The following is an 11,963-nucleotide window of genomic DNA, read 5'->3' as shown; positions in this document are numbered from 1 at the left end:
TAATTCGTATTCATTGCTTTGTAATAGCACTTTCCCTCTGTCTAAGAGCTATTTAAAATTTTACTTTTGTGATATTTCTGAAGGTGAGACACAGACCTGTCTTACTCTTTACATGCATATTTAATACAGTACACTTTTTCCTGGAAAGACGTTAATAAATCAAAAATGCACAACTTATGATTGATGCAGACTGAGACTTGAAGGTATACATTGGCCACAGTAGTAGAAATAATATTACTAATAAGTAATACTAATCACTACCACTATCATTGGGAGCTTACTACAAGCCAGGAATTGCATTAAGCAAATTTACACAGATGATCTCACTAAATTGAAGCTGTGAAAGGTATTATTCAACAAGTAAATTGCACATCCCCATCTTTCAGACTCCCAAGCTTGATGACTGTTTCAGTGATTATAAGCAATACTGAGAAATCATCTGCCGCACGGGTGAGATTAGGCGAGAGCCAGACGAGTACAGAACGGGAAGGGACTAGAGGGACCAGCCTGCAAGGATACTGTGGTGTAAACCACAATGTAAAAATATCGATTTTATCTAAGAATACTAGCAACAACATCTAACATTCAGCGAGCGCTTACTAAGTGCCCGGTTGCATGAGGGAAGCAGGTGAATCCTTAGCTGCTTAGATCGATATTCTAGTACAGGAGGCGGTGTGCACAGGCACAGTGAAATACAAGAATCGGGAGCCAGACCCCACGGGTTCAAGCCCAGGCTCTGCGTTCTCGGCATGTGGCATTGATGTGGATTAAGGCTGCCCCAGCTAGAGAAACCCAAGGTGACCTGGCCTACATGCCAAACTATATGACCCAGTGGGTTTTTTTTATGGTATGAATTAGGACTGCCCCAGGGAGAGAAGCCCAGGGCATCCTCACCTACATGCCGATCTATATGGCCAGATTCTTATCTAAAGTTATATGACCGCACAATAGCCAGACCCCATCTGCACTGAAATCATTTAATGACTTTTTACATCATCTTTTTCTTTTTTTCCAGTAAAAATAAGTCACGTACCCATGCCTTATAAAATTAGCCCTAACCCTCAACTCAGGGCAGCAGCAGGAGCTCTGCCTGCCCATGGGTCCTGTCCCCATGCCAGCGAGGGCAGCAGCAGGAGCTCTGACTGCCTGTGGGTCTTGTCCCCACACACCAGCTCTGCCTGCCCATGGGTCCTGTCCCCATGCCAGCGGGGGCAGCAGAAGCGGCGGCAGCAGAAGCTCTGACTGCCCATGAGTCCTGTCCCCATGCTATTCCACACTATTCTCTAAATAAAAGAGCACTACTGCCAGATCTTAAGAGTCTAAGAAATCTTTCTTTTGACCCTCGGCTCACCGACCCCGCATCAGCATGACCTCTCCGTCCCTCGTTATCTGCAAAATGGAAATAGGTTACTAATAGGACCTAAGTATGTAAAGCCCCTGGAGGCGCGCACTGTGTCGTTATTACTATTAGAAGGAAACGGAGGCGTGGGACTCAGGCGGCGCTTTGTCCAGTAACGAGGGACCAGGGTCTCCGAGGAGGGACCCTCTGCGCGCGCGGGCGCCGGCCACCGCCGGGAGCGTCGGCAGGAAAGGGGTTACAATGATAGAGACGACGGGAGGACCCGGGGTGGCACGAGAGGCCCTCCCCGCCGCGCTGCACGCCCCCCCCGCCCCAGGCTGGAGCGGGGAGCAGACCGCGCAAGCGCGAGGTGCCTGGGGCGGGGTGGGGGGGGGGGCACCTCCCTAGACACCCGGAAGTCTCCGCCTAACGGGTCGAGCCCGCGCCTCCTGTCCTGGAAGGGGGCGGGGCCCGAAGCCCCTCAGCGCGGCGCCATAGAGCGTGGACGGAGGACCCGTGTCCTAGACGCGTCCGGAAGTGGCTCCCTGAGGCGCCCGCTCCGCACCATAGAGCTGGGGGGGCGGCGGCGAGGGGGTCGCCGGGCTCGCCTTCCTAGAGCGGCGAGGACAGGGTGCAGGCCGGAGGGGGGGTAGGAAGGGGAGGGGGGAGCGGCGCGGGCGGAAGCGGCCAGGAAGGTCACTTCCGGCCTGGGCGCCCGTCCCCCTGACCCCAGGGTCTGAGTCGCCGCTGCCGCCGCTGCCACCATCCGCGAGGGAGGAGAGAGGAGGAGGAGTGCGGCGCGGCGGCCCCGGGACCGAGGAGGTGAGGGGAGGGCGCGGGGGCGGGGGGCGTGTGCCCGGGACCGGGTGGGCGCGCGCCTCGGGGTGCCGAGCTGCGGGCGGGGGGGCGGGCGGGGAGGCGGGAGGCGAGCGCGACTGGGCAGGCTAGTGCGCGTGCGCGCCGCTGGGGGGGCGTGAGTGGGCGCGCGGCCGGTGACGCGGGCGGGGGCGCGCCGGCAGGGGCTGCGGACAGTGCGCGTGCGCGGCACCGCGCCGGGGAGCGCGCCCGGGGAGTGGGCGCGCGTGCGCTGCGCCGGGGGCTCGGGGCAGGGGGCGCCCGTCTCCCCACTAAACCTCCCCCGCCGGTCGTGGCCGGAAGTGGTGGCGACTCCCGGGGGAAGTTGAGCCCCCGGTGGGGGAGGGGCCCGCGCGGCCGAGCTGGCCTGACCGGAAACGGCGGTCCCTGTAGGTCCGTCCCGGCCGCCGGCCTGCTTCCCTCCTTCGGGCCCTTTTCAAAGAAGCCCGGGTCCCGTTGCTGCCCCGGGCGGGCTAGGTGCGGCCTTTGATCCGGCCGGTAATTACGGGTGTTCCGGCCGGCAGGAGGCTCATTCATTCGCCCCGGCGCGGGCGGCTGGCAGGAAGCGCGTGCGCCGGAGGGGAAGTGACTGGGCCAAGGTCAGGCACCGCGTGGCCCGCGGGGCAGGGCGGGGACGGTGGCCGGGCCCACGGCGAACCCCGCGGGGACCGCGCTCCTTTACCCCTCACTCCTAATCCCCGCCGGAAAGGGGAACACCCCAGTTCGTCGAGATGAGTGCCACTGGCCCCGGGGGTCAGGCAAGTTCAGGATGGCGTGATCAGACGGAAAAGTGACCCACAGACACGAGAGCCAGCAGCGAGTGTGGACAGAGGCTCTTCAAGTGCTAGGTCTATGCAGGCCACCGGGGACAGGAAGATGAACAAGGGCCTGGAGCCCGTGGGCGTAGAGGCAGACCCTGACACAATCCCCACCTGGTGACCGGAGCCCTCATCAGGAGGTCCAGGGGGCTGTGGGAACCCAGGGAAGCACGTGTCAGCATCTCTTCCCTTTTTAAGGCTGAATGATATTCCAAACCCAACCCAGCCCGGCCCAGTCCAGGGGAGCATTCAGGGTTTTAGGAAGGCAGCGGCTTGGTTTGTGTTTTCCATGTGGCTTCCTGGTGCCAGGGCCTGTGTTGGGTAGTGCTGAGGATCCAGCTGGGAGTCGGATCTGGCCTGGTTCTGGGGCCGCACAGTTGCTGTTGATCCTGGCTTATCTTCTCTCTAAGACTGTAAGCCTCTTTGGCTAAATGCAGCTGGCATTGGCTTGTCTACCTCTGCTGCAGTCCCTTCTGGTCCTCCTCTGCCTCAGCCCCAGAGAGCATTCAGCTCAGACTCCTACTTGTGTTATCTCATGTCTTAGCCCGCCCGTTCCCTCCTGGAAGCCTTCCGGATGTAAGCCCCACTCTGGCGCAGCTGAAGAACGGGAAGGTTTATCCCATGCCTGGCCCACAAGCGGCACTGCTGTGTTAGCTGAGAGCTCCGGGGTCACACAGGCATGGGTTCAGATCCCAGCTGCATTGCTCATACCTTTGTGACCTTAGACAAGCAGCTTTAATCTCTCACTTCCCTCGTGGGTAAAGAGGGGATGATGATAAGAGTACTGACCTTGGTGGGAAGGCTCTTAATGCTATCCTGTTAGAGCCCAGCAGAGCTCAGAGAGGAAGGTGTCAAGTGAGTGGAAGGGGCTCTGGAGCTGTGGTTCCTAGGCTGGGCCTCGGTTCCATCTTTTCCAGCCCCGTGACCTTGGACCTGTCACTTCCCCTTTCCCAGGCTCAGTTTCTTCCTCAGTTCCCTAAGATGGCAAGCAGTTTGCCATTCCCTGGACAAGCCTAGTCCGTGCTAATGACTGTCCAGTCGTCTGCTCAGCCCTGCACTGGGCGGGCACACGGACACAGCAGTCCTGGCACAGTGCTCTGCTGTGGGGTCAGAGAGGAGGGTCGCTTGGCATATGCTTCTTTTTTTCTTTTTTTTTTTTTTTAAAAGATTGGCACCTGAGGTAACAACGGTTGCCAATCTTCTTTTTTTTTCTGCTGTTTGTCCCCAAGTCCCCCCAGTACACAGTTGTATATCCTAGCTGTGGGTTCTTCTAGTTGTGGCATGTGGGACGCTGCCTCAGCATGGCCTGACGAGCGGTGCCGTGTCTGTGCCCAGGATCTGAACCAGTGAAACCCCAGGCCGCCGAAGCAGAGCACGCGAACCCAACCACTCGGCCACGGGACTGGCCCCCAGCATGTGTTTCTTGAGGCTCCCCTGGGCCAGACCCAGAGCTGGGCGATGCTGGGCGTCCATCCCTGTACTGGAGCAGCTCAGAGACCTGAGGGGGAGACGTACACACCGAAGCACCAGGCAGAGGGATGGGGAGATTTGTTAGAATAGCCATTGGGAGCTATAGGAGCCCAGAGGGAGGGCCTTCTGGTCAGGGAAGGATGACCAGAGGAGATGGCATGCCCTGAGTCTTGAAGGACAGAGGAATTGGCCAAGAGGACCCTGGGGCTCCAGGGATGATGAGATGAGCTCAGGGTGGGTGATGGCAAAGTTATGGCCCTGGGCTTCCGGCTGCCCCCCCAGGGGCTTTGGTCGTTACTTCTGGGTACACAGCTCTCGGGGCACCTGTGCTCAGATGCCTCTCACAGCCCCTAAACCTCTCTGTTTTGTCCCCTGGTGCTGCCCGAGACCTCTGCCTGCTGAGGCACATGTGGGACGTTGGGGCCCTGGGGAGTCGGCTGTGGCCTGGGCCTCCTGGTGGAGACAGACTCCAGATCTCGCTTGCTGAGCCCTTCCTTGGCAGGTGCCTGCTACTCACTGTCCTAAGCCCTCGGGGACCCTGGAGTGGAGGTGGTCACCCCATTTTAGGGGGGTGGGACTGAGCCTCAGGCCCCATAGTGGCGTTAGAGCATAGGTCTTTGTGTGATTCCAGAGCTTGGCCCTTTACTGTAATGCTACCGCTCCTGTTGACTTCTTTCTTTTGGTCAAGGTTGGGGTCTAGGGGAGACAAAGGCTGTTTGGAAGACCTCTTGGGTATCAGTCATTGGGTTGGGGTCTCTGGGCTCCCCCTCTGATGGGGTGTACATGCAGGGCTGCCGAATGGCTCAGGGGACTCCAAGACCCAGCCCCTCACTTCAAATGTGACTTTCACGGGTGGCTGGGACATGTGTGGTGAGGCGGTGAGAGCTGAGATCCAGGTGGCAGGAGGCTTCGAGGACCTGTGAGGCGGTTGGGGGAGTTTGGGCTGTCACACGGTAGTGTCAGTGGCCCTGTTGTAGGAACACAGAGAGCCGTCATTTCACATCTGCTGAGCAGCCAGCCAACCTGAACCTGGGACTAGGGCCCTGTGCTATTCCGCCAGGCCGCTGGGGGCCCCGAGACCTGGGTCCTTCTTGGTGTGGTTTCCCCAGTTCTGTCTCTGCCTGATCCTTGGGCTCACAGAACACTGGCTTCTCTTGTGCTGGATGGGGAGTCCCATGTGGCCTCGTAACTTACGATGCTGGGAACCCAGAGACACATCAGCTGTGGTCCTGGCCTCAGCCTCTCTGGAGCTCATGTCAGGCTGGCCAGAGAGTCCTGGATTCCTGGGGCTGCTGTGTGCGAGGGTCTGTGCTGGGAGCTGATGCCTGCCCTCCCGGAGCTCGTGTTCTGCTGGGGGCTGGGGGGCGGGTGGGACAGCAGGGGTGAGCAAGACAGGGAGATCCCCCTGGGTTCTAGGACTCTTCCGTCATAATGGAAATTAAAGGGAGCAACTGCCAGCATCCTAAGAGTAGGAGGAAAAAGAGCGCCTTGGAGCCGCTGACCTGGGTGGGGTCTTGGCTCTTCTCCGTGGCCGTGGGACGTTGTGTTGGCCCCTGAACTTGTCTGAACCCTCACTTTGACAGTTCTAGTCAGCGTTTACAAGGCGCGTGGCTCCTTGTTGAGCACTTCACACCCATCATCTCATTTGGTCTTGACACTAAGTCTACGAGGGTGACGATGCACAGAAAGGTGAAGCACCTTGCCCAAGGTTACGTGGCTGGTGGGGCCAATTCTGACCTGGCAGCCTGCCAGGAGAGATTGTCCTCTCGTCTCTCACGGTGCTTGGGATCGGGATTACGTACCTGCAGCACCCTGTGCCGAGGGTCTGCGATGGGGTCTGTGCTCACTGAGTGCAACCTGTCAGTGTTTCATTAGGGAGGACACTTGAGCTGAGGGAAGAAGTCTAGGAAGGCTTCCTGGGGGAGGTGCTATTTTTGCTGGGCCCAGGCAGCAAAGCTACAGGGAGAAGGCGGGTGAGGTGGAAGGAAGTGTTGGAGAGAAAGCCAGGGTGGGAGAGTCCATGTCCACCCAGAAGATGGGGAATCTGGCCTGTTGGCCTGATTAAGGGGTGACAGGTGTAAGACGGTCTGTGAGTGTGTTTCTCATCTTTTTTACGGGGGACCTGCAGAGTGCTTTTGTTTGTCTAAACAATTTTCAGTTATCCACCAACATTTGAGAATCAAGAGCGTTCGCAGGCGTTTGAAGATCTAGAAATGCTGGATGACAGCAGGTGGCCAGGGGGGCAGTGGCTGGAGTGCTCCTCATCTCTCTCAGGTGGGGCTGCAGCTGTAACAGTAGACCAAGGTTCTAGGCATTCCGAAGATTTCTCTCTTGTGGACGAGGAGAGGAGCGGTGACGGGCTGTAATGTGTCTACCCTGATCTTGCTCATCTTTCCTAGCCAGCTGGGCCCTAGCTGGGCCCTTGGGGAGGGCTGTGAAGGATTGGAAGTGGGGTGGTTGGGGTGGACCTGAGATTGTGGGGCAGGGGACGACGGCAAGGGTGTGAGCGGGTCGGGCAGGGAGAGACGTGGGAGACAGGAGACAGGCCAGGTGGGGAGCTGCCGCGGAAGTCCAGAGGTAAGCAGAGTGGGAAATAAAGAATGAAGTAGACCCACCGCAAGGTGGGCTAACTGAGGAAAAGGGGAAGCAAAGGAGAGAGAGAGAGAAGGAGACGGGAGTGGATCACAAGCTCTTCTCGACCCACTGTCTGCACACGCTGGAAAACCTGAATGAAGCACAGACTGCATTCTTGGGAAGTGTAATCTTGCCAGCTGACTCCAGATGAGTTGGAAAAAATCTGAACAGACCAATCACCAAGGAAGCAATAGGAAAGATAGCAGAGACCCCCTCCCCCAGAAGGGTGTAAGATTCTGATGGTGTCACAGATATTCTCAGATATCCTCCCAACGTTCAAACCACAGGTCTGACGTGGGGAGGGCCCAGCAGGACCAGCTCGGAGGCCCAGGTGGTCCAGGTAGAAGACAGAGGAGGGAACAGACTCGGGTTTTTGGGCCTGGAGTAAGGGGCGAAGCTGCCCACAGAAAAGGAAAGTGGGGAAGGACCTGGTCAGGCCAGCAGAGGGGTTAGCCTGGGCAGCCCTGTGGGGCCTCTGACCACTCGGGTGGCCTGAAGAGGGGTTTGAGAGTCCGAGGTGAGCCCCTGTAGAGTCAGCAGGTTGTGCACACCAGCCCCTTGCCCCCGGGGAGCTTGTGTGTGCAGGAGCAGACGCAGACCCTGAGGAAGGAAATGAGACAGATGATTCGAGATGGCGATGGATGCTGGGAAGGAAATAAGCCCTGTGATGTGATACGGGATGTGACATGGGGCGGGGCTTGGGCGACCAGGGAGGTGACACTTGAGCGGACCCTTGAAAGGTGAGAAGGCACCAGGCAGGTGGAGGCCTCGGCCCGAGGTGGGAGGTGGGTGGTGGGTGGTGGGCAGCAGGCAGCAGGAGTGAGGGGCTGGAGGAGGAAGTGAGTTTGCCCAGGTGGCAGGGGCCAGATCAGGTGCTGTAGGGCCTGGGGAGGAGCTTGGATTTGGGACTAAGTGCAGTGGGCATGTGTGGTGGGGTGGTTTAGGTAGAGAAGTGATGTGAACTGAGCTGCTTTAAAAAAAAATAACAGCCTTATTGAGCTATGGTTTCTGTGCCATACGGTTCACCCTTTTGGAGAATACAGTTCAGTGGTGTTTATTCACAGACACATGCAGCCATCACTACACTGATTTTAAGACATTATCGTCATCCCAAGAGGAGACTCTGTACCTGCTCCCCTTCCCCTGCCCCCAGTCCCCGGGGACGCTGATCTGTATTCTGTGTCTCTGCATTTGCCTCTTCTGGTTATTTCACATAAATGGAATCACACACTCGTCGTCTCTCTGTCTGGCTTCTTTCGCTAAGCGTGATGTTCTCGAGGGTCACCTGTGAAGCAGCGCGCGTCAGTGCTTTTTCCTTTAAACAGCCGGAGAGCGTTCCACTGCACGGACAGACCACAGCTTGTACATCTGTTCATCCGTTCACAGGCATTTGGGTTTTCTCCACTTCTTGGCTGTTGTGATTTAGGCTCCTGGGAGCACGTGTGTACGGTGTTTGTGTGGACTTGTGTTTTCATTTTCCTTGGGTGTGTAGCCAGAGGTGCAGTTGCTGGGTCACGTGGCGGTCCTGTGTTTACCTTGTTGAGGAGCTGCGGGTCGCTTTTCCACAGCCCCCGCCCCCGTCACAGTCCACTTTCCCTGCATACTTGCCAGCACTTGCTCTTCTCTGTTTTTATCATAGCCGTCCCAGTGGATGTGCAGTGGGGTCTCCTTGTCTTGTTGATGTGCATTTCCCTGATGGCAGTGATGTCGAGCATCTTTTCCTGTGCTCACCAGCCCTTTGTGTATTTTCCTTGGGGCAATGTCTATTCTGATCATGCCCATTTTTAGTTTGGGTTATTTGAACTGAGTTGCTTGAAAAGATGAGTTAGTCTGTGGTGTGGGGAGTGGATTTAGAGGGGTGGCCGGAGCATGTGCAGGCCCAGGTGGGAGAGGAGGACGAGGACGGACAGCGTCGGGGAGAGGGGACAGGGAGGAGCAGTCATGGGCAGGAGGAGAGGAGAGGAGAGGAGAGGAGGGCAGGGCCCACAGAGCTCAGGAAGGGGCGGGGAGCATTCATGCACAGGACTTTGCTAGTTGCCCTCGAGGCAGGATTAAGACTGAGAAGTAGCCCCTGGATTTGGTCGCCAAAAGGTAGGGGGCAGTGGTTAGAGAATGGGGGTGAAGGAGGAGGTGGAGGTCACAGCTCCGCTCCCACCACGGAGGCAAAGCAGGAAGAGAAAAGAGAGGTGAGGGTGGTGATGGGGCACGTGAGAGGAAGGCCTGGGGCGGAGAGATGAGGGGTCAGCAGAGGGCAGACCGGGGTGGGGGCTGGTGGGGGATCTGCTGGACCAGGAGAGCAGTTGTTCCCCGGCCTGGACTCTGCGAGGGGCACCCTGTGCAGAGCTGGCTGCCAGGGCAGGAGGAGGGTGATGTTGGCAGCAGAAGAAGGAGAGGGGATAATTGGTGGGCAGGCATCCAGAGGAGGTGGGCGGGATCTCATAACAACAATAATAACAATAATTTGTCTCGCGTTTAATAGCCGGCTGGGCCCTGTCAGCCCCGAGCGCTAATTGGATCGCTCAAGTGCTCGGCTGGGGAGGCGCTGGGGAAGGCCCGTCCTTCACCCTCTAGGAGTGGAGGTCCGAGCAGGGCCAGGGTGGGACGCAGAGTGCCAGGGCTGTCACTGTGGGGGCTCTGAGCTGCCGGGCTGAGAACTGGGGGAGCTGGGTGGGAAGACGGGGTGGGGAGGCCGAGGGAGGGCAGGACCCCCTGCTCTCAGCCTCCGGCGTTGTCAGGTTCCACGCTCAGGCTGCTTAGGCTGACTCCAGGGAGCCTCCCGGGCCTGGGAGCCGGGTGGGGGGCTGCCTGAGGCCACAGCCCCTGCTGCCTCTCTATACTCATGTCCAGAGATGGGAAGGGGCTGCAGCTCTCCCAACTCTGAGATCTTGGGGGTTGGACCCAAAAGCCACAGGATCAGGACAAGAGGCATCAGCTGCTGCTTGAATGAACCAATGAATGAATGAGTGAATGGGAGAGGAAGAGCGTTTAGTGAATGCTCTTCTTAACTCTTCACAAGGATGTCTGGTGAATGCCCGCAGCAGGCACTCATCTGATGTTCTCATGGCCCTACGGGGACCCTGTTGTAAGAGACGCTGGCAGCCGAGGCCCAGAGAGGCTGAGCTGCCAGCACAGGATCACAGAGCGGAGTGTTGGTGGCACCAGGGCCTGGCTTCCCAGCAAGGGCAGTGCCCCCTCGGGGCTGTGCACTCCTGTGTTCACGGCTGTGTTCTCACCTGCGTGGTTTGTTTTAAACCTCCCTGGTAGTGGTGTAACCGCCCCCTGCTCAGGGCTGAAACCGAAATGCAGGGCGGAGTGTGTCCTGTGCCAGGGCCCCTGCCCGTCAGCTCCAGTGGGAGACTGCCGACCCCCTGAAGATGCGTCTTTCTAAAGCCTCCGTAAGGTTCTGCCTAAACACGTGGCTTCCTGCTGTGTTTGGAGTAACATGCAGACTCCTGGCTGGACCTTCATGGCCCTGAGCTCTGGCCCCATTGCCTCACATGCCTCCTCTGCTACCCCCAGGGTCGGCTCCATAATTTTCGGGGCCTAGTGCAAAACGAAGAGGTGAGCCCCTTGTGCAAAAATCAGGGAAGAAGCTTTTTCCTTTCTTCCACGGTCTTGCTCTTGACCTGTCAGGGTGTTTCTCATTTGGTGTTTCATGTCACGCCCCCTCGGGTACGAGGGTGCCACGGGAATGCAGTCCCTCCCTGTGCCCAGGCTCCTCCAGGTGCCGAGGGCTGGAGGCAGCGGGAGGGAGGACCTCGCGTGACCCTGGCTCCAAGCCCCCAGTGCGTGCTTCCTTGACCTGTTAGACTTCACATGCACAACACAGGTCCAAAGATAAAATTATTGGGAATTTCAAGGATGACGACCTCAGAAAAGTGACCCCCAAGCTCCAGGCCTCCTGTCTGGTGGCCTGGCCTGCCCCTTCCCTCCCTCCCTCCCTCCCTCCCTCAGGCCCACCTCGGGACACTTCCCTCACATCTTGGCACCCCTTGTTCCTTTACCTCAGGGTCGGCAAAGTGTTTCTATAATTGGCCAGATAGTAAGTATTTTAGGCCTTACAGGCCCAGAGGCAAAATTGAGGATGTAACGTAGATACTTAGATATCATTTAAAAAATGACCATTTAAACATGCAGGTAAAACACATTCTTGGCTGGAGGGCAGGATGCAGGTGGGTGGGCAGCTGGGTGCCCCTCCCTGTGTTATTGCATCCCGGCCCCAGTCCGGTGCACTGGGGTTTTCTGCGTCTGTAGGGGAGGTTAGATTTTTCTCTGCCCCGTAGGGTTTCTGGCTGGCCTAAGACAGATGAGCAGGTGAAAAGTGTACGGCTTTTATTTCCATGAACATGGGAGCCCTCGCGAGAAAAGCGAAGACCCTCCCCGCCCCCCGCCCCCCCCCCCCCCCGCCCAAAGAAGTGGCCAGAGCTGAGTGCTTAACCTGCAGGGTGAGCAGTGCCCCTTAGTGGGGAAGGAACCGCGGTGCCCGGTGCCCGGCAGACGAGAGGGATGGGGAGGAGCTTCAGCCAGGGCTGTGGTGCAGGCTTCTCTTGCCTGGGCTCCCTGTGTCTGAAGATGAGTCCTGCCTCCTGGAACAGGGGGTTGGGGGCTGGGGGTGCGTCTCCCGCTCTCAGGAAGCAGAGGGCAGGTCAGAGCGCCCTCCCTGTACCTGCGGGTTTAACTTAGGAACATCGACATGCACAGCGGCTTGCTTTGGGGAATGTCCTGCGCCCCTCCACCTCCGGCCAGGACTGGCCCCTCCTCCCTGTGTCTCTGTGTGGTTGCCTCCCTGCCTTGTTTGGGACAGCGGGCTCCTGGTTCTCAGCACCTGCTGGGTGACAGGCACTCTT

General features: G+C 58.2%; 1 protein-coding gene across 4 annotated transcripts in view; it reads left to right on the top strand.

Moving 5' to 3' along the window:
* The first annotated feature begins 1,840 nt into the window (after nucleotides 1-1,840).
* Nucleotides 1,841-11,963, top strand: part of ZNF787 (zinc finger protein 787) — a 30,227-nt gene continuing 20,104 nt past the window's right edge. The window contains exons 1-2 of one of the 4 annotated variants that reach the window (XM_070224957.1): nucleotides 1,841-1,970; nucleotides 2,073-2,161. The gene's annotated coding sequence lies outside the window, so the exon portion shown is untranslated. Of the gene's footprint in view, nucleotides 1,971-2,021; nucleotides 2,162-11,963 lie in introns of those variants that run through there. The other 3 variants (XM_070224956.1, XM_023651503.2, XM_023651504.2) reach the window with 3 other exon arrangements.

The sequence above is a fragment of the Equus caballus genome, chromosome 10, assembly GCF_041296265.1.
Source record: "Equus caballus isolate H_3958 breed thoroughbred chromosome 10, TB-T2T, whole genome shotgun sequence".
Taxonomy (NCBI): domain Eukaryota; kingdom Metazoa; phylum Chordata; class Mammalia; order Perissodactyla; family Equidae; genus Equus; species Equus caballus.
Note: the sequence above shows the minus strand (reverse complement) of the source record. Positions and strands in the feature narration are given on the sequence as shown.